The following is a 22,790-nucleotide window of genomic DNA, read 5'->3' as shown; positions in this document are numbered from 1 at the left end:
CAGCAGATAGCTTAGCTGTTGATAGCTCTAGTAGTAGTCACACACAGACCTTGAAAGAAGGAGTTCACACCCCGCTCATGACACCCCTGCAGCGGTTTCCGAGCAACCATACCCGCTCTACCTGTGCGGCAAGCAAACAGCGCGCACACCCCCTCACTTTACCGGACTGAGATAATAATGGTTAAAAGCCCTCTAGCAGGCAGGTGACTCACACCACAACACACAAGTCAGCTCTTTGGCCAGGACATGTAATGATGATACAGAATGAATTGTAATTTTCCTTTTTGTGTGAGCGGAAAAGATCAAAACTGATATAAGTAAAATCGAAGAATCAAAGCAGGTTATAGGCTAGTCTTGCAAGTTGAAAGCATATATAAAAGGGATAGGAAACATCTTCCAATTTTAGATTGATTGTAAAAGATTGTAAACCTGGTAAATGTTGGCAAATGTGTTCCCAGTTTCTGGTTTGTTTTATCAGAACATTTTAAATCTTCTCGACTTCGGTTTAAAGACTATTTCTCCTCTACATGGCTCTATGCGTCAAAAGCAAAAACAAGATATATAACACACACATGATCTCAACAGGACCTGAAGTGACATCAATCAGCGTCTGTCTATGTCGTGCTGGCACCCACATACAAAACACTAGTGACTAGACACAGACATGGGCTCATACAGAAGCCAACAGCACACATTTCTAATTACTTTCTCAACTCACCTAAATCACCTCGCACTTCTCCTCCGCTGACTGACCCCTCGTGAGTCCTCTTTGGTCAAATATAGCTCCTCACTTTCTTTTGGGGGGTGGGGGGGTTGATTTGAGTCTGTAAGTCTTCAGGTCTCTATTGTATCAGGAAGGACGCCAGCGAATTGGTGGCGCTCTGGCTATAATGTGACACTTTTAGATAAGTCTTGTATTGTAGTGAGCAATGTCTTATAGGCTCCACCACACTACAGAGACGCTCTGACTCCGCCTTGCACACTTGCCCTTAAAGGCACAGCCCTCATCTCTCTCTCTCTCTCTCTCTCTCTCTCTCTCTCTCTCTCTGCATTGTACGTGCAGCAGGACAGGCTGACTGCACATGCATTGCAGAATCACCCTTGCACATATATACACAGCCCTCATTTAAAAGCATAAGTTAACTCGATGTGATCAAAGTCTGCAGTGCTTTATTTATCTGCTTTTAACCTCAGAGGACAGAGCAGGTGTGAACACAAAGATACAGTCAGCTGATTAACTGTTCCAGTGGGATGGGGGGACATGCAGTGTGCAGTAAACACCTCAACTATTAGACATGCAGCAGCTCTGTGAGTAGTCGATCAGAGCTCAAGGAGATGGGCTTGTTCTGTACATGCTTGCAGCTCATTTCACAGAAAAGTTATGTTGATTCCGTATCTGTAGCATATTAAACTGGTGCAACTAAGTCCCCCTGCTGCCTTAAAAGTGTGACTTAACTGAATTTAAGTTTAATATAAGTTCAAAGTTGTCTCATGAGTTTTCAAAATGTAAAACCAACTACGTTGAACTCAGAAAAGTTAACTCAACTGGAGATATTAAGCTCAGTAAATATAAAGTATTAAGTTGAATCAACAAATGTTCAATCAATTAACAGGGACAATATAGTTTAACATTGTTATAAACAGATAAGCAATGCAACAGATATAATGTATGTAGTACATCTAGCTGAGGGGGTGGAGACTGAAATCGACACTTAACTTTCATCGTGGTTAGCATTGTTTTCATTATTATGAAGAAGAAACAACCATGACTGATCTTAACATGTATTTTAGACACACAGCAAGTTCCAATCATGTATGTTTTCTTCAAACGACAAACAAAAAAGAGAGTTTTTACTCTCAAACAATGAATGCTGGGAAGTCTGTTAATATGCTGATGATGTTTCTTCAGAAACTTAATTTAAAGAGTTGAGTGAACTCTCACCATCCATATAACTCATTATTTCAAGACAGGAGAATTCATGTTTATACATTCTGAAATGAAAACTAGAAATGACAAATTGAGTTTATATTATTCATAATATTAGTTGATCCCACTCAATTCCTGTTTGATGTTTGACAGAATACTGTTTGCACTATTTCTTTGCAGCCTTTGCAGCATCAAAGTGAGAATTATAACATGAAGCTTAGCCTTTCAAAACATCCTATTGCATTACCTGTATTTTCTTAAAATGTGTCTCCTGCATGGCCTCATAAACAACAAGTACACAGGCTGCAGATCTGCATGGGGACAGGAGGAGTAATGGGGATGGCTCCAGGGTAGATAACACAGACAGCAGGCAAAGAAACACTCTTATCTGCACAAACCCTGCTGCCAGCTGAATGGAGCCCAGATTGTTTAGTTACTCGCTTATCAGATCACCCGAGGCATTTTCTTTAGCTGAACCTTTCCTCTGTTTACCTGACATAATGTTCACTTAAACACAATGTATTTAGGTAGCCTATGATACAGGATTGAAATACATACTGTAGACTATTTTGTTTCAGTTTAGGGTAATATATGTAGGCTATAATCTGGGAGGTGGGAGACAATCTCACACACTCTCTGCTTCCAGTAACTACTTAGACCTTAAGTGGTGTTGTATTAACTATGTCACCTAACCAAACTGGGCTAAACAAACCCAACACTGACATGCACACTATCCAAACACAGCAATACAAAAGCTACAAACAACTCGAGTGTTGAATCAATAGTGGCAGAAAGCAGAGGTGCACAGAGAGAACAGAGTGTTCTTGTCCCTGAGTTCGTAAATCCTTTACAGCTTGGGCAAGGGGCCCCCCAAACCCAAAAGGCTTATCATTACATATTTGGCCCCTTCATGGACCAGGCTCTCTCTAATCCCCCTTTATAATTTCAAGCACATTTCTGGGATTCCTCTGGGCCAGTTGTGACCAGCAGGGGGAGGGGAGGGGGTGAACTTTCTACAAGGTGAGATTTACAGTTGACAGAGATTTACAAGTGACAATTTAAAGTTTAATGTGACAGATGGTGCAGGCAATACTGACTTGGAAAGATTTATCTGGAAAAGGTAAGATTTCAAAAGTGGGAGAAATGCAAATATAATCAAATCCAGTTCAAAAAGCATGTATCTATGTGTATTCCTAAATCTAGCATTCAGCTTTTCTTAACTGAATCTGTTTCCACCAAACAGACACATTCACTAGGTTAAATAACCTTCATGTCCAAACTATCCCCCCTTCCCCTTCCCCTCCTCTCCCTTCCCCTCCCCTCCCCTCCCCTCCCTGCCTGTGAGCCACGTCGTGATGTCATCACTCACAGGAACTTCCTTATAAAGTTAGTCAGGGAGGGAGATAAGCAACCACAGCCAGAGGCAGCTCTGATGTGAGTTTGAGATGGCAGATGAAAGAACTTGTATCACAGAGGATATCCTTCTCAGGAAAAATGACTGTTCTTTTTCTTTGGTTCTGCCTCATGACTCATGCTGAGCTCTATCCAAAATATCCCCCAAAAAACCAAGAAAAGAAAAATGACACCTTCAGCTCACTTTCCTCTCAGCTGCACTTGGAGCAGAAAGGAATTTCCCTTTGTGGTTCACGCTCCAACACACTGGTATACTTATAAAGTGACGCTACAGTCTCTCAGCTGATTACTATGAATCCCTTACCAACCGGAAGGATGGAGTTTAGTTGGAAGCAAGGCACAAAAAAAACCCTTCTTTATCATCACTGTAAATGATTTATTCACTCTGGAGGTCACAGCATTGATTGCCCCTGCCTGCTGAGGTAATTAAATTACATGCATATTCAGCCTGCGACCAAAGTTCATACTGATATAAACACAGCAGCAAAAGGTTGAGTTTTGTAGTAAGGTGACGTCAAGCCTGTTAAAAGAGTTCAGTGAATAGGTGTTATACTTGTGTTTGTATTTGCTTTGTTTACATTTTTCATTTGAACAAAAGACTGGTTTTCTGTCTGTCCTTAGATCTAGATTAAAAATGGAAGGGGATCAAAAATCTGAGGTAACCTGCAACTGTCTTCATTTGGACATTATGAGCAACCTGTTGGAACCTTAAGTAGTTCACCCACATTACTAAAAGTTTTTTTCACTTAACCGTAATCATATCTGGCCATGCAATGTTTTTTGTTTAGTCTGCAGATATCTTGAGATATCTGTCTCAACTCCAATGCAATGGAGGTGAATGGAATTTAGATTTTGGTGCTAAAAGCAATGAAAAATTTTTAAAAAGCACAGCAGCAATGTGTCGTTGCAGAATTAATGTCCCCATACTGGTGACAAACCACAGATCTGAACAGTTGACATTGGGATTAAATGTAGCTCCAATGAAAAGTGTTCACAGTGAGGTTATTCAGAGTCAGTGGAGCATGTTGTTGTTATTTTTTGTCAAACATGCTGCTGTTGGACAAAAATGTCTTATCAGGGGGTTTGTTTAGTTGTCATGGAGATGATTTAGATGTCATCATGTGATATAAGTATGGAATTTTGGTCACATGACGACAGGTTGGTCATATGTAGGGAAGAGATCGAACTCCTGTCTCGGTTCAGCAGTGATGGTCTCTGGCATCCTCCATCAAACCCCATCTGCTCATGAGGGCCAGATGTGGTTGAAAGCTCCAGTATAACCAAGCAAGTCAGTGGACCTTGTGAATTTCAACCCTATCAATTCTCCTCTATTGTATTTGGGGTGGTGGCAGAAACCTCAGAGATGGACATAAATTTTGGCAAATACAAGTAAAACTATCTCCATGGCTAGATACCACTTGGAATAAATGAGAAAATATAGATTTATAATATTAATATGACAAAAATGATTTGACTTGTTTTTATGTATTAATTTTGCTCCAGAAAGGTGCTAAATACAGTAAATAACTTAAATTACTGTGAGTCTATGAATGTGAGTCAGTGCCTGTTGTTCACACACACACAGTGTGTGGACAGTAGCCCACAGAAAGAATACACTTTTCATTTCAATGTGACTGTTTCCCGCCCTCGTGGTTCACACTGCAGATGAGCTGTGCGTCCAGCCGGTGCAGCTGTGAGCCTCACAAACGAGGCTCAGGCTGACACATCGTCATGTATTACTGCTGGATGGTGGTTTCATCTGGCAGACCCACACACACTTGGCTCCTGTCGTGGAAACAAAACACAAATCCCCAGGCAACGGGTCTGTCATCTCTCACTACAATGTAAATACGACCATATTAAAGCACATTTTCTACTTGTTAGCCATACCAAGCTCCTGAGAGTCCTCCAGCTGCCTAAGTTATTAATCACTTCCTTTATTGGTACAAAGGCTTCTGGGAAATGGAGGGATTTTAGGGTAAATTGTCTCACACACAGGTATTTTTCTATTTTGGTGCACAATATAATCAAAAGCAGCAATAGCGAGTCATCATTGCATCATTCCTCAACATTGTTATGTTGAGTGGTTCAAGTACAGCCGCAGCCTGCTGTTAGTAATAGGTGAAGCGAGCCAGTCCGCCTCCTTGATGATGACAGGGTGTGTTTAGTCTCCAGGACCTGAGGATTGCTTTAGACATAGACCGGGGGAGTTCCTGGCGAGCATATCCTATGACTGAGACTGAATCAAAGTTTTGTTTGTAATTACGATGGCTGATTATTATTATTAGTTCACTGGTAACATGCTGTAATAATTCTTCTTCCTTTTGATTTTCTGAAATAGTGAAGAGAATGCACTCACAGTCACACAAATTCACATACGCAGACACCCACACAAACACTCTCATTGGTGTCTGATGTTTGGGGAGAAGCTGTGAAAACGACAGCTGTGGTGTGATGGAGAACGTCACGCTGGTTCGACTCTCTCCAGCTGCTGGTTCAGAGCCAACTCCGTACACAGGCTGCTCCACTGGAGCTCTACAGAATTGACTGACACAGATGGAAAACGGTTCCTAATATGCCTTGTTTCCGGCACATTTGGTCCCACAACTAATATTCAGTGTACAGAACATCAGTTATCTTCTGCCTACATTTTCATTTTCTGTTCTGGCTGCATTACTGAATCCTAAAGGGTATCATGAAGAAATACATGATACCTGTTTCCACGAAGTAATGCCTGTATTGTATTTCAAACGGCCAAAACAGGAGTTTCTGGCATTTGGCCGATGAGTATCCCAGGTTTCCGGTGTTCCTGGTGTCAGCCTGCAGCACAGAAGGTTAAAGCTTTACTAAATGTAGCAATCTATTAATCTTAAGTAACAACTGATTGCTGGGGGAGTTCAGTCTCCCCCTGATTTCCTGGTTAAGCCCCTCTCATGGGAGATATTAGAAGCACAGCACACAGCAGGTCCCAGGGCCCTCGGCTCTGCTGATAAAGATTTCAGATGTTGTCTGGTTTGGTTGTCTACCAAGGAGATCTGCAGGCTTGCCATCAAAGGGGGCACTTCTAATGCAGTATAGGTCAGTATAGGAATAAATCAATAGCCACAGGGTTAAGAAAGCATTGCTCTCTAGGTACAGTAAGTGTACAGAAAAACACGAGTAATGAAGGATGCAGTGGAAGTCCACAGATGAACTACTGTCAATGAGCTGAACAAGTCCTGTTTCCCCATTTGTGTCTGTCTGTGTAAGTGTGTATGAATGTGTGCTGATGACAGAGGCTGAGTCACTCCAGGCAGATTATGTGCTTTGTCAGGGTGCCTTTTGTTTCATTCACACATGGATTTAGGGCCCCTGATGAAGTCAGCCTGGCCACCTGATCCGGTGCTGGGCAGCAGCCACATTAATTCCTCACAACAGAAATGCTCTGGATCACTGCTCACACAAGCCTCTTAACGAGCGAGCCTACTGGTTCAGGAGAATGCAGACGAGGCCCAGCTCCCATTTTCCATTCCCTACGAGCAGGTTGGCTGTGCAGACGCATATGTTTGGGGCAAAATGTGGCGCTCCAGGGAGAGAACCAGGCGTGGGTGGAAATACACAGTGCTCTCCTAAATTCAATCATAGTGGTACAAGGACTGTTAGAGCCTTGAGGCTACATGCTAAAAGCCAAGCCAGATGAATAACTAAACTGCCATCTAATCTGCACCACAACATCATTTAAACCTTTTCTCACAAGCTAATGCAAAGTCACACCATGGCATTATATTGAAGAACAATGAGTTCTGGACAGACAGCTTCACCAACAAGTATATTAGAGTTATTTGTTCATAGTATACAAAAAAATCCTGCATTAGCATCATTGTACTGCTTCATGTAATGTATCAATATACAATATCCAGACAAATGAAAGGAAAAACCTGAACAAATGAGTAGATACATAACGAATGTAGATGCTTCCATACAGGGCAAAAGGGGTCACTGAAAGTGACAAGTGTGAAAATAATGTTAAATTATGTACTGAGGCCTTCACAGCCATCAGATCACAACCTAGTTGAACAACAATGGGAGATTTTGGATTGATGTTGTAGACTGTGCTCCCCAACACCATCAAAATACCGGATAAGTGAAAATTGCATTAATTTATTTATAAAGACAACACACATCAATCGACATTTCTAATTTTCAACTGCAGTCCTTTAGCAAGTTGTTCTAAAACGATATGTTTTGGAAGAATTTTGTTCATACCCCTGGTAGAGTTCAAGATCTGTAGAGCCAAACAACACTGAATGTGACGGCTCGTGGTGGCCCAACACCCTACTTTATGTTGTTTTGTGATTAATTTGTCACCAGTCTGTATATTTATATTTCTAAAAACAACTGAAAATGATGGAAAATCACATATTCTGATACTGCCAAGACAAAACAAAAGAAAAATAGAGGTTTCACTTGGGCCACCTTCCCTGCTTTGTAAATTTAGCTCTGGGTGGAAAGAACACTCAGTGTCAAGTTCAAATAAGGACTGTAATTATCTTGGAGCCAGCAGATTATCCTCAGCTCGGCAGAAAAATAATGGGTTATCGCTTCTGCACAACCTATTTTTAAATCATGTAACAAGTGAAGCTGGTTATGTTCAAGGTCTTACTTTGGTTCAACAGTGTAATTCTGATTTAGCATCTAAAACACAGGTTGTGCTTTGTCCTGGAGGTTTCTCATACATTCAGTGAGCTAACAGTTTATAGAGCAGTGGGGTCGCTGAGATGGGCAGCTTCTGTTTGAAGACGCAATGAAATGTAGAATTAACGGTTGTAAGGTCTTGTAAATTAAACAAAAATCTCAGTTTACCAGTGCCTTCTTTCCGCCTCCCGGCAAAACCCTGGAAACGCTGTCCTCCACACACACTGCTGTGGTCCTTGGCAGGAAGTAAATCAGCCAGGGAGCCGCCCCAGACCAAACACTGCAAGGGCCTCTGGAGCCTAAGGGCGTGTGGGAGGTGTGCACCAAGCTCACGGGGCACAAAGTGCTTGTTACTTCCTCGTCAAGTAAAAAAACAGACTCTGCTGTATACACAGACATGCACATAAAATCATATTGACTCATGAAAAAAATCTGTGCACAGATGCCTGCACACACTTGCAGACACATAAACACACACACATACATACATAGGTAAAAGACAAGCACAGAAACTTTCAAATTCAGTTTTATCATTTTTCCACACAGCAAACAACACTTGCAGGGCAATAGCCTATACTTAAGACACTCTACCCAAAAATCCTGCTCTAAAACTGTCAAGTCTCTGACATAATTACTCCATCATTTGGAGCCCTCCCTGAATACCCTTACTGAAAAAAACCTTTGAGAGATCCACTACACAGGAAAAGAGTATCATTTTACACTTCTCTAAGAGATATCACACTCACATACGTGTCCCTGTAACCTCCGACTGCCTTTGTTGAAGGACTGGCTTTAAATAGGGGCTCACGTCGAAGTGTTTAAGACACATTGTGACACTCTGCTTGTGTCAAAAGAGCCTTGTATGTTATCTCTTATAACCTGAGCCAGGCCCTGAATGTGTCTGTCTTCAAAAGACATTTTCAAAAGAATAATGTTGTGAACAATTTCTCTAGTTTTACAAAAGAAAAAAAAAGATTAGTAGAGCATGTGTAGCAATACTAGTTTCTTGGAACTTGGAGAAAGTATTGCGAAAACATGCTCAGCCCATGTAAGCTTTCCACTATGCATTTTTAGGGAGATCAAGCATATTAGACATCACACAATGGCCCTTGAGCACGTCTGTGTCTGACTAACTACCGCCTGATAATTAGCATTGCCTAATTAAAATGCAGCCATAATACCCTGTAATAACTCTGCAAAAAATACACTTGAGCACAAAGCTTCAGATTAAAGTGTGGGTAATTTTCCATGAGCGTGTCTGTGACGTCTGAGACATCAGTATCAGTGTCCTTCATTTGTAGGCGACAATAGCCGGCCATCCAATTACCAATCATGTTTCCTTGACAAGGATAAGCTCGGCTATCCTGACTACCAGTGATAGTCTAGTCCCATCTGTTCCTCAGCTCGTTATTTAATCATATCCATTTCCGTAACTCTTATCTGCTGGCTGGACCTGGAGGAAGAGGAGTTTGCATTTACACCCACCACAAACATACAACAGTGTTTTCCCACAGATCGAGCCTCTCAGGCTGCCATTGTGTCTTAAGCGAGAATGAGGGACAACACAGTGGTAGACAGACTAGACAGACGAGGAGGCGGCCTGTCTTCGAATGTTTACTCAGATTAAACTGAAAGTAAGCATCTTAAAATGCAGCACAGGTTGACAGGAGAACAAGATAGCAGAGTGTGTCACGTTGAAGTGTTTGATGTGAGAAAAAAAAAGGATGCGTGGCACAAGTAATCACATATACCTGACTATGACCGTAAGAAAGAGAGTAAAGAATGGTTGCACAAACAGTTAGCTGGCATTAAAAAGATAGTATATGAATATTAAGGAATATTTTAGACTCCTGTTGTTTATATAAAACAATATGCTGCTGTTCAGTGAGTGTGCTTTGAGCTTATCCTGCATAGCTGTAATCTTTTTTTCAAGTGAGCCTGCAAAGTGTTCCCAGCAGGACCCGCTAATTAAGTCCATGCTCATTAAAACGCTGAAAGTAGCTCCTTTGAAATACAGTTTGGAATGCTGCAAATACCAAACAAATCACTTCGAAATCTCAAGTCTTTTCAGGGTAAGACTCAAACAGTCAAAGGTTGAAATGAGCGAACAGGTGCTGTGTGGTAAGAAAGCATGATAAAATTCTGAATCTTAAGGTGTTTTCTTGTATTTTGTATTGTATTGTATTCTGCAGCTCTGCAAATTGTTTACTATTTGTAAAGGAGAGGGGAAGCAGGGAGGCTCTAACACATTCTCCCAAACTCTGCCCAGCACTAACTAGTGGATGCATACCAAACTCCGGCCAGATAAGATTGTAAGTCATTGAAAGGGGTCCAAGTCCCCCAGCTACCCCCCCTTGTTCCAACAGCTCCTTTCAGGGATATCTCTACTTGTCCCTCTATCAGGACAGGAAGCACCCAGCCAAGAGAGACAACAACAGCTCTGCTTCCTCTGGCTTTTCCCTGCCCTGGGAAATTGAGCTAATAGGAAGTAGATAAAGGATCTTAGGAGCTGAAAAGTGTTGAGTTTGTGTTTATGAGTGTTCATGTGCATGTACAGTATGTCCACATGCACTTGTGCCTGTGTCATCGCAAGCGTAAAAGCAGGGCAAATAACGTCAGCGCAGGATGAAGAGCAGAACTCAGAGTACAGGCAGGACTTCTTGGGAGTATGTAAGCGTGTTGTTGGCACTCGGTGTGAGAAGAAGCAGACATGACACTAGATGTGTTTTCCTACTCCCCGGTTGCCTGTTGCTCAGAACAGCAGACACACAGGAGGGATGGATTTTGTAATGGGAAAGACGTAAGTCTGATGGACGTGCTGGCCTGCAACGAACACCTTACTTGTACAACAGCACAAACACCACTCCCTGCTGTCTGCTGGCCTTTTGTGTTTGCATAGGCACGTGTCCATGTGACATAATGCAGATCTCTCATGTGACACGGCTGTAGCTTGGCAAACAGACCTGTGTCATGTTCCAAACCAGTGTAGTATTGGTGATATTTACAACTTCATGGTCAAATCATGGTCAGGAAGTGAAGAGGAATTTCTGGGGCTGAACATTCATCACCTAAATCGGCTCGATGATTCAGACGGAAAGAGGGAGTTAGAGAGGAAGAGTGTGAGGGAGTTTGAGAGATGGGTCAGGGAGTAGTCACAGGAGAGAAGCCACCCACTCTTACCACAAAGGCTTGACTCATGCGGTTTGGTTGGCACACGGCTGTGGGACGGGGACACAACACTGGGTCCCCTCCTCTCCAGGATGTGCTGCCTGACCCTGAGCCAGAGCAGAGCGGATCGCCCAAATCACTGGCAACAGCGTTCGCGAACGGAGCCGCGGTGGCTGGCGGCTGATTACAGTAGACCACAATGATCCAAATCATGACATACAGCCCCGCAGAGAGCACACTGTCAAAGCTTGTAGTCATGCACGTTGTCATCAGTGTCACTCCTGCTGCAGTGAGGGTGTGTAGCATGCTTTACTAGTGAATAACTGAGCTCTGCAAGACTTTTGTTTCATTTTCCACATTTAAGAGATCATCCCCGCCTTTTGTTATTCTACCAATAGTGACATTTATGATTTCTGTTTTGTGCTGTCTGGACGGTAGTTATATGCATTGTTGACACTGTTTGGAACATTGTGTGCTTCTTATTACTCTTTTCTTGCAATCTCTAATCAATCATGTTGCAAAACAGGATCATTAATTTCTGTGAGATGGGCAAAAAAAAGAGACAAATTTTCTTCCTGAAAGGGATATAACTTTCCTTCACATGTCAAAGTAAGACATCTGAGAGAACTTAAGGAAAGTGAGCTGTGGTGCAATGTCCTTAGAAGAGTATTAATGTTGTCCCGAGTTAGCTATCAACATGTGTGGTAATGATAACATATAACACCTGATGTTTTGTTTTGTTTCCTGCTTTTATCTGACTGTGTCCCTGGTCACTTTGCGTACACTCTGTCTCCCTCCAGCTTGTATAGCCAAGCTGATAAATCCTCCCTCCTATGGACACTAAGATAAGAGCTTGTGATTACGACAGACGGAATAGTTAGTGTGCACTCTTACCCGGGCACGACACACATGTGGTGTGTATAAATCTGTTCTTACAAGCTCTGCTGGGGCTTAAGGGAGTTTCCTGATTGGATATGTTGAAATCGTCTCTACCTACGGAAGCCACACAGTGACACACAAAGTAAAAACTTTCCTGAAGAGTGGCCTGTGTATGACTTGATTACTCAACAGCCCAGGGGCCAAGTTGTGTTTGTAACCACTATAAGCGCAGGTACCAGCTCTAGCATTAGTCAGCGTCAGGGTCAGATACACAAACCAATGACTGATGGCAAGAACAGTAAAGCAGTGGAGGTTTAGAGGTATATTTAGAATTTAAACACCTGCACAAAAGGTTTTAAATACTGGCAAGCATAAACAGATTACTGAATTATCATCCCAAAGTTATCGTGATCAGTCATTGTTCCATGTCACAATGTTACCAAAAGCCTGGGAAAAGTTAAACAGTTAGGAGCCACCTCATTCCAGAGTCAAATCAGCCCCACATTGGAAAGACCTCAGTGAGCCGTGGATCCAAGCACGCCGGCTTGTTGGAATAATGTTGTGGCAAACCCTGTGTTTACAGAGTTTCCCATTGTGGTAAACATGGATTAAAAAAAGTCTGACAGCTTTTAAATCCCACCACCCACACTGTCTCGTAAGGGCAGGACGTGGTCGAGAGTACAGTTAGAACTGGGCGCAGACCTCCTCCTCTTCCCACAAACTGTATTTTGTGTGGCTGACTGATTTAAGTCTAGTGTTTCATACACATACAAAACCCACACATTGTTTGTTTTACTTGTTGCCGTAGTGATAGTGGCATCTCTTAATAGTTGACCTGAATAGATGGCGTGGGGGTAGCACTGGCCGGGCACAGGCTTAATTGTTTGCTCTGCTTCCGCTCAACTTATGAGAAGAGATATGGATCAGACATACTGTAGTCTACGATAACGGAAAATCAATCCTGCCGAATAAATCATGCTGGGTATGTTTGCTTTTGGTAGCATTAAGTACACAGTGTCTTCTTTGTTAAGATTTAGTGTCAGCCGCAGATATACACATACAGATTCAGAGCAACAGCTTTGTCTTAAATAAGACCTTTCTAGAAGTTACAGTCAAAATTAGATGGTCACTCTCTGTGCTGAGTGTATGAGTGGTAACTTTACCCAATTTGGAGGAAGGCAGGAGTGTCTGTATGTGGCATTGGGAGTCTGTTTCTGGAGTGACAGTGATGGAGAGAGACCAAAACAGATCATCCTGGGCCAGATGGGGAGGGGTGAAGGCTGAATGCTGTTTGTTTCTGGATCAACAGGCTGTTCCTTTTCTGCCCTGTTAGCTATTTCATAGGTAGAGGGATATATTACCTCCCTCTAATTGCTTTACAACCCATTGGCACCAGACCGTCTGCCTCAGGTAGGATCTGCATCTGTGTGTTCAGCAAGACTGATAGGGCACAAACTACACACAGGTCTGGAGACAGCCTTCCTAGCCTTCAAAGCTGACTGTGTTCTGAGTCAGAGGAGTAAGATACTTTATGAGTAAGTGTAGATGTGGAATCAGACGAACTTATACAATATCATCACACCTTAGAGACAACAACCTGTGCTACTGTGCTGACAATATGAACATAAATAATCTTAAGTATGAAATTACAGGGCCTCCTCACCTTTTCTCAAACTATGTTTCAAGCCATTGGCAAGAAATGTACTCTGTTGAACAAAATAAATTACAAAATAATGCAGGAAAGTCAATTAGGTTTCAAGGTTTTTGTACTTTTTAAGGCTTTTGGACTGTAAAAATGATGGTTACGTTATCAAGAAATCAAAGGGTTTCAAACAATGGCTCTTGCAGAGGGCTCAAACGTTTGTCAGATAATCGTGGGGCAACTCTGAAGGTTTGTCATCTGTGACTGGTTGGACCTGATCTGTCACATGTATCTCTGTCCTTTCACAGAGCACAGAGGGTGGGGTTTACCCCTGGCCTGTCTGTGCTGAAGAGTAAAAAAATGATTTACACTGAACATTCATATTTTTTGTGTTTTGGAAAAAAAAAACCCAACACAGCATCTCCTCTGTTTCTCAAAAGAAATGGGTAAAATATCGAACTCGTGCAGATTGTGTAACTAGTAAAATTATATTACTAAAACTATAATGTTGCTACTTACTTTTTATATCAACAGGCTTCTGAGAGAGGAGGTCCGACAATACACTTACCAGCCTGTAGTTTATAAAGGTGTCACATGTACGTATTTCTAGCAGCTGTGTTACACTTTATCTTCACCATCTTTGATGCATGACTTAGATCCCCACTGCATGCATTCACTGACGAAAGGAAAAGCAGGTCAGCATATTGTGCAACCTATTGGCACTGAGATTGTTGTGTGCTCCAGGTCATGTAAGTAAATGTATGCATACACATATGCAAAACTGCATTTATTAATCTGGGTGCGCATACGTGTGCATCACGTATTCTGTGTCCATGTACATGCTGGATTTTTGTCTCACTGGAAAACTTGTTTCATTTGACAGATTTTGCAGATTGAAGTACTACTGAGTGACTCAAACTTTGCCTCTCTCTACACTGAGCATGCATTTAAAGAAAAAGAAAAAAAAAGAAACTTGAAACGTCAAACAGGAAAGTCAGGATTTATGAAAGCAGAAAAATGTGTGGCTGCAAGGTTAACCCAACGTTGTACCAGAGAAAACATACATACTGATCTCAAACTGAGCACCTCCTTTCATGTTACCCATCATCGCCCACCTCCTAACCTCTGGACATGAGTACATGTGTTTCCACCACCTGTGCATCTGTGCACATACATGTGCACTGCAGACTCTGTGTGTGTCAAATGGCCACGGTTTACAAACAGAGTCTGTATCCCGTTACCGGACACCGGAGCTATTCTGGCCTCCTCTTCCGATGCACACCATCCTAGTGTCCGGTCTCCATGTGGAAGTCTGCAAGCCAAGGTCACCGGGTCACATTCCTCCAGCGCTTTGGCATTCTGCCCCAGGGTTCAAGTAGTGTGGAAGTGTGTGTGTGCCTGTGTAGTGTGTGTGCGTGTATGTGTGCATGAGTTGTTTGTCTTTCATGCCACAAACTGCATTCTGTTAGAGGAGAAGCACTGCCAGAAAGTTCTGCACATGGTGACAGATAGAGGTGCACACACATACACACACGGAGGTTGTATTTGAAATATAGAGCTGTAAAAGGACATGTTATACAGGAATGTGATTAATGTGGCTGTCTCCAGTCCTCCTGGCTGGCTGGGAGGTGAGCACTATGAGAAACTGCTGTTTGCTCCGGGGTGGACAGTGATCCTTCAGGATCAATTGCGGATAGACATATTTTAAGTCTATCTGGTTGATTTAGATTCTGTGTGCTTGACACTTGAGAACACCAGCGGAAGTGAGGAAATTCAGTACAGCACTATAGTGTGAGAAATTCAACACAGTTTGGAAACTAATCTAGTCACAGAGATCCACCAGAGGCAGAGACTTAAGAAATAAACATGTTTTTTTATGCAGGGAGCAGGACTACTCTGTAATTAACTAATTTCAGAGGTTTTTTAAAAAGAAGTTAAGACATGGTAAATCAACTTTAGGTACCACTTGTGGTGAAAGAAGTACTCAGATCCTTTACTTAAAAAAGCATTTATATAGCCAGTTGGGTTAGAGCTAACTTTAACTACCTGGTATACTGATGTATACAGTTTAATCATATTTTATAAGATGGTCATTTTATTCTTATTCTTTAAAATATAGATGATACATAAATGATACATATGTGTAGTGGAGCAAAAAATGCAATATTTGACTTTGAAATATATTAAATTCAAAGTATGAAATAGGAGAAAGTGGAAATGCTCAATTAAAGTGCCACAAATGTACTTCAGTATAGTACTTGAGTAAGTGTCATTCCACCACTGGCTACCAGCTTGAGATCTTGGTATTCACCATTAATGCCAAATCAGCAACACTTCAACTTGATATACACGCAGTATGAGAAGTGAGTCTTTCCTCTGAAGTAACACATTTGTTTTGATAGCCCTGTGAGGGAGAAGAGGCCCAGGTAATCCCAGGATGAAAGATACCTTGTCCTGGTCTTGTCTTCTTCCCTGGCCAGCATCTAGAGATGATGAGCCCACAGAGAAAAGACACACACACACACACACTCCCTGTCTGTCTGGACAGGGTGGGACGAGGAGCGTGGGAGGCCAAGACAAAGCCTTTTCTCCTGCAACAACTGTGATTACATGACAACACCAGTCACTCACTAACATGAGACGCATCTGATTGCCACAGACAGACGAGCAGTGCCGTGAGGGTTCTTGTTGGGTGACTCGCTAATTTCAGTGGAAGGATCTGTGTTCCCTCCAGGAAATAGTGATTTTTCGATCACAATAATTAATGCAAATTCAAGGAATCTCTTCAATATTTGCAAGAGCTTGCGTTAAGCTAACTCCGGTGCAGTGCATATTTTTTATGTTAAAAACTGTACACTGCCCCAACAAATAAATACAATCAATCAATCAATTTTGCTAAATTGCTACAACTTTTCCGCACAAAATGGCCAAATCAACAGACTGCTTGTGATTGGGACCAGTTGTCGCATTTTATGTAATGGTGACTTACGTCAACAAAGCACAAATTCAGCAAGGATTCAGACGTGTATTCGGGTGGGAGATGGACAAATATCACCTGCCAACAAAAATTACTGCCATAGACCATGCAAAAAAAGTTCCCAAATGCAAAACAATTCCCAAATGTTTTGTACGACAGTGGAGGGAAACTGCGGAGGGCCGTTGATCAACCACAAGTGGAAACTTTCACTGGACAGTGAGTTTTCTACTGCAAAGCAATTTTTGCAAAATCAAGCATTTTTGGCCACAATAATCACAAAAAAATCAAAATCCTATAGGAAACCTCTGCTACTAAATCTTCTGTTCTTTTACCTCTAGTGCGGCAACAATGGGTGTTTGGTTTAGAGCTACATGGACAAACACATTTTTATCTAATTAAAAAGGGCTTATCTGCCCTACATTGTGCATTTTGGGACATCTAACTCAGCAGGCTCAGCCCCACTTTGAACTAAACATAGCATGTTAGCATGTCCTCCGTTAGCAAGATAATTACTGGTTAATATGCTGATGTTATATGTCAACATGCCAGCATGTTGTGAGTATGTTATCATTTTTAACTATGTAATAGGCCTATGAATTTAGCATTTTCAAAATTATAATGTTACCACCATACTAACCAACAATTAGCAATATAACATGTAGCATGTAATGTTTTCCATGATAGCATGATGAAATGCTAATGTTTTACATGTTAGGGTAATTCCAACATTAGCATATTAGCACATATTAACTACTATGTTGGCATTAATACCAAAAGCCTTAAAAAGTTTAGAAGAACTGGGTGATCAATCCCATCATTTCACCTCAGTTTTCTGTAATTTCCTCAGAATGCACAAATACTTCTAATACTAACAGCAGCAGTGCATGAAATAGCATATTTTAGCAGCTTGAGATTGTCTGCTGTTGATGTTTTACTCACAACAGGAAAGTGAAGCCTGAACCCAAACAAGGCCATACCCCAAAACTTCTTGGAGTTCTGTTCCCTGAAATTCCAAGAGTCCTGCCGGAAATCCGACATGAGGCAACAGGCCGCCCCCCTGAAAGGGTCGCAGAGTGTGAATAAGTCCACAGAACGAACATGGCCGAGGCTGACAGACGGACTGAGTCAGCGCCACATTCCAGTGGAGTCAACCATCCACTTTACCCTCAGCACACGCACCCCTCTGCACACACACACGCACATGCATCACCTCTTTACTCTATTTTTCTCTTGCTAATACATACTGTACTCTATACAGGTGTACTGGGTTTATACTGTTCCACTTTACCCTAACACCACATTACTCATGACTAATCACAAGTACATACTACTCAGTCTGTCGTGTGCACATACACACTGTTTGCCCAACACACATGACTATTTTCATAACTGCCTCAATCTTATTGCTACCATACAAATGTAAACATATGAGGTTTGAGATTTGTTTTGGATATGAAGTTGAATAGTAGCTCCTCCCTTTCTTTTTTCCACTGTAGCCTCCTGGTTTGTCCACTCAGCTGGAAAACTCACTCACACACACACACACACACACACACACACACACACACATAGCTCAAGCCAGGGGGCAAAAGCAAGTATAAGAGAGCTGGGTGGTTTGCTCTCTCACATACTGACCTCATAAACACCAGCCATACGGGAGTAAGCAGGAGAGGCTGACTGCTCACCTCTGACAGAGCGACCTGGCATTAATGTAAAATGTGGACAGTCAGTACAGTATATCCCACGCAGCTGCTAATGGATGTCTGGATGCTGGGCTGCCAACCATCCTGCCCTGATTCCTCTGCTCACAGACTAATCCTTCAATCAGTCAGTACTGCAGGGATTAACATGTAGCAGAGTTTTATCAACTGAAAGAACTCAATGTGTCTTTGTAATTAAAGTTAAGCTACACTACATGGCCAAAAATATATGGAAACCTGAACATATGTGATAGTTGAACATGAACACTGTTGTCAAAGATATGTGGAAAAGTGTGTCCATATACTTTTGGACATTTAGTGCACTCAAATCTCTCTCTGTCTCTTTCTATTGCTTTCTTGCTTAAAGTGAATTTAAGTTTAAAAATTCAAAAGTGAATGAATATTGATTTAAACTGACTTTAGAAAAAACTCACGTACAAGTATGTAAGTATATAAAAATCAAGATATCAAAGAAAAGTGCTTTAAATGTGTAACTGCAACAACCTTACATCAAATTTTTTTAATGTCAATAAAAAAAGACCAATCATTTTTTTTATGTGTATGCACATGTGAGTTACCGATAGGCATTAATAATAATAATAATAAATAAATAGTCAATGGCTACAGAATGATAAAAATAAAATAAACAATGTAGATCAAGTAGATCAGTCAGTGTCCGTCTCATTGTTCTCGCTGTCTTTCTCTTCCCACAGTGTGGAACAGTGCAGAGCTGTTCCGCTGAGCCGTAAAGGTGTGTGATTAACTCTGCATGAGTCAGATACAGGTGTTTTGCAATTTAAGGGAGGCCTCTAACACCACCCCCTTCCCCAGGTTTTTTAGGTTTATAGTCGTGAGGCAGCCTGCATCTTCACACGCAAGCTGGCTGTCAGTCAGGAGGAGCTGCGGCACACAGGTTATCATTCATCACGCTGGAGACAGTTGGAGGGGTCTGCAGCTGGGGTGTCTGTGTTTACACGTTGACAGATTTAGACCAGGCTTAGATATGACTGATCTCTCTCATGGGAGGAAAGTTGATAGCAGACACAGGTAGAGTTTGCACTTACTATGGTTAAGGATAACAGCCGCTGATAAAGGTTGTATTAAGCACCATAACAGAGAAACAGAGAGTTAAATCTCGGTCTTCAGATTAGATAAACAGACTCTTGAGGATCTAAAGAACATCCTGCAGACTAACAGGTCATTCTTCCTAATTTAGGCTTAAGTAGTTTGAACAGAGCCTGGGGTCCTCAGTCCAATCCAGAGCCCTGCCCTGTATCACAGTACTAGCTTGTCATCATGACGGCTATTACCAATGCATGATAATGGTGACGACTGTTATTGTCACCTGCCTGGAGTAATGCAATGTGGATTTTCCTGTAAGGTCACCAGAGTGACGCAAAACCCGTGTCTCAAGAGCACAAACTGAGTCATCTATCCAAATAAAATACAATATAACTGGTGTGAGTGTAGCACTTTCAGATGTCTGTCACGTTGAATTTGAAACAGAGTGTCGCCAAACTTGGTATATACTGTGTATGATAGACAGATAGACAGGATCCCCCTTCTCCGGTTTTCAGTTTTTGTAGATGTCCTGTTTTAGGTCATATATTGTTCCACTTTGTAATATTATGATGGCTCACAGCAAGAAGGTCCTTCAGATCTGACCAGGTTTAACTGGGGTGTTTATGTGTAGAGTTTACATGATCTCCTCATGTGGGTTTCCACTTTTCCTCCAACAGGTCAGATGACCCATATATGTATAGTATACTGTATTACACCTTCCACGATACGTCAATATGTATAAACAAATAGGACAGTCGACATCTTAAAGGACAGGTTTGTATTTTTTCAAGTCTTGCTTATGCTCATGTGGCAATACTGTATATTGTGTACATGTGTGAAAGACATATGCATGTATGAGTTGCTGTAATTGATCCTTTTCTCCATTGTGGCTCTGAAATGATCACTTCTTAGAAACACTCTGGTGTGACAGATGGGAGACAAAATCCATAGTCCCTGTTCTGTGCAAAAATGCATTAAGCTACTAAAATTCCCTCCTTGTGTTACTAGCTGTAAGCAAACGCTCCTGGGAAATGTTGTACTCAAAAGACTGTAACTTTGCAAGATATTTATTTGACTGACCGCTGAAGCCTCGTAGTAACTTCAGCTGAACTTTAGAACATATTTTTGTACAGAACAAGCAGACTGGATTTTGTCCCCCATCACTTACACTGGAGTCGAATTAGGAAGGGGTGTCTTCACTGCCAGTATGAACATGCAGGACAATTACAGCGAACCTTTTCAAAGTACACTTGAGTATTGTTCTTAGACAGACTTCTCCCTTCTTCTTCTTCTCTCCCACATGGCTGCGCTAAGGCTGGCGGCACTAAAAATAATTGAAATAGTGATACACTGTCAAGCAGCCTTAATGAGCAGCTGGAAACTGACTACAGAGGTACTGCCTTCATCTGCAACTCATCAGTGAATGCTGGAAAATGCAGGCCAGTGATGGAGTGATAACAGTAATGTGAAGCCTCTAGTTAAACGACGCTATGGGGTTAATTGCTTTTCTCACTGATGAGCAGGTAACTAGCAGCCGGTGTTTGCATTCATGTTTAAAAGATGTGGCATGTCTGGCAAAAATCTATTAAAAAATCTAAATGGCTTTTTTTGAATTTAGAGAAAAACATTCAACATATCTCAAGTATGCATTTCATCCTGCCACTTCTCAAAAACTAATGAAATCCTCAAAAAAGGTTGACACAGAATTATTCTACTCTCATTCTTTCTGGTGCATTGTATGATTTCAATGAACTTTGTAGTGTACTTTTTTCAATACAAGTGGCAAAACTACCCTACAACATCAGATATACAGGCACTGACCAGGAAAATGCAACTGAAAGCACAAGCTCTACCTCTTTCACTTAATGATGAAATCTGTCTTTATACTCGCTGTGTGAACCATGAAAAGGACTATGACTGGAGACAGAGTCAGGTTCCCTGAAATGACTGGGCATGTGGGCTGAGGCAGCTCCTAACCTGTGCTTAGGAGAACAGACACCCCGAGGGTCGGACTGTGGCAGCTGGTATGTTTCTAAAAACAGGCAACCCCCCCTCCCACCTCAACCCTTCCTCCTCCTACTCCTCCTCCTCTTCTGTTCTTCATAGCAGATGCTGAGCTCTGTCTGTCTTCAGAAGGAAGCAATTATTGAGTCAGAGGGAAAGACGCACCTCCTTTTAATAAACCCGCATCAAATCATCCGATGACTGACAGCCTCAGAGCATGACTCACGTGTTGGACGGAAACGGAGAGTGAAAAGGTTCAACAATGACAGAAAGAAAACTGAATTAGAGGTCTTAAGAGAGTCATGCTGTCGGGCCAGAGCTTTAGGCAAGAGACTTCCCAAACCTCCTCCTTTATTTCTCTCCTCATAAACAGCATTACCCTCCTCCACAGTATCCTCTATTACTACCTCTCTTGTCTGTCTAGCTGCTCTCCTTTCTCTCTTCTCTCTCTTTCTGTCTGACTCTGCATATGACTCTTATCCTCTGTCCTGTGGCAGCTCAGCCTCTTACATAAGGTTGACCTGGTAAAATTCCACAGTACTCGCTTGCTCCCTGCTCCTCTAACTTCCAAGTGTTTCACCCTGTAGCGACAACAATTTCTTACTGTTCAAATCCAGCCGCCCACTCATAGGATGTTTCTCCAGCTGCTCACAAACAGGCTACCTAACTTCAAATGAGGCTTGAAAAAGAGAGGTTTTACCTTTAAGAGAGTCCATCATCTGAAAACACTGTGCGTCATTGTTGTGAGTGGTTTTGTATCTCACTCTGGAGCATCTTCTAAAGCTACTCATGTGAACGGGGAACGCTTTGGCTGCCATTGATCTGAAGAACATGAAAAAGCACTTTTATCTGTAGGGAAATTTATAGTTATCTTTGGCTAAATGTGCATATAATGAGCATCAGATGCTGGATTGGATATAGTAGTATAGTACTATTTTTATCTGTCCTATTAAAAAATAATTGATTACTACAAGTAAAATAGAATAAAAACAAAAAAGGAACAAAAACTATCATTATTAACAAAAAAATATTATGTTCTCATACAAAATAATGTGTTTAAACATTTTTAGCACATCTCCACCCCAATGCACCACATCATCTTTTCAGTATTTAATTGCTGTGCAAATTAAATCAAATTAGATTGTAGGAAATGTCTCATACCACCAGTTCCAGCAGGTAAAAACCACAGGAGGAGAGCAGTCTAACTCAGAGATCACAGATAACTCGTCTGATGAGTCACAGAGCAGAGGATGACAGATGAGACCTATCAGTTAGCTTTGGGATGTAACACAACACCACCACGAGTGCGCACACACACACACACACACACAGTCAAACATGACA

The 22,790-nt window shown here is 41.7% G+C and overlaps 1 protein-coding gene across 2 annotated transcripts in view; it reads right to left on the bottom strand.

The window, feature by feature from the left end:
- Positions 1–22,790, bottom strand: part of errfi1a (ERBB receptor feedback inhibitor 1a) — a 40,109-nt gene that overhangs the window by 5,767 nt on the left and 11,552 nt on the right. Inside the window, exon 1 of one of the 2 annotated variants that reach the window (XM_042405643.1) lies at positions 719–939. The exons of the other annotated variant lie outside the window; for it this stretch is intronic. The gene's annotated coding sequence lies outside the window, so the exon portion shown is untranslated. Of the gene's footprint in view, positions 1–718; positions 940–22,790 lie in introns of those variants that run through there. 2 annotated transcript variants of the gene reach the window in all.

Source organism: Thunnus maccoyii, chromosome 3 (genome assembly GCF_910596095.1).
Source record: "Thunnus maccoyii chromosome 3, fThuMac1.1, whole genome shotgun sequence".
Lineage (NCBI taxonomy): Eukaryota > Metazoa > Chordata > Actinopteri > Scombriformes > Scombridae > Thunnus > Thunnus maccoyii.
Note: the sequence above shows the minus strand (reverse complement) of the source record. Positions and strands in the feature narration are given on the sequence as shown.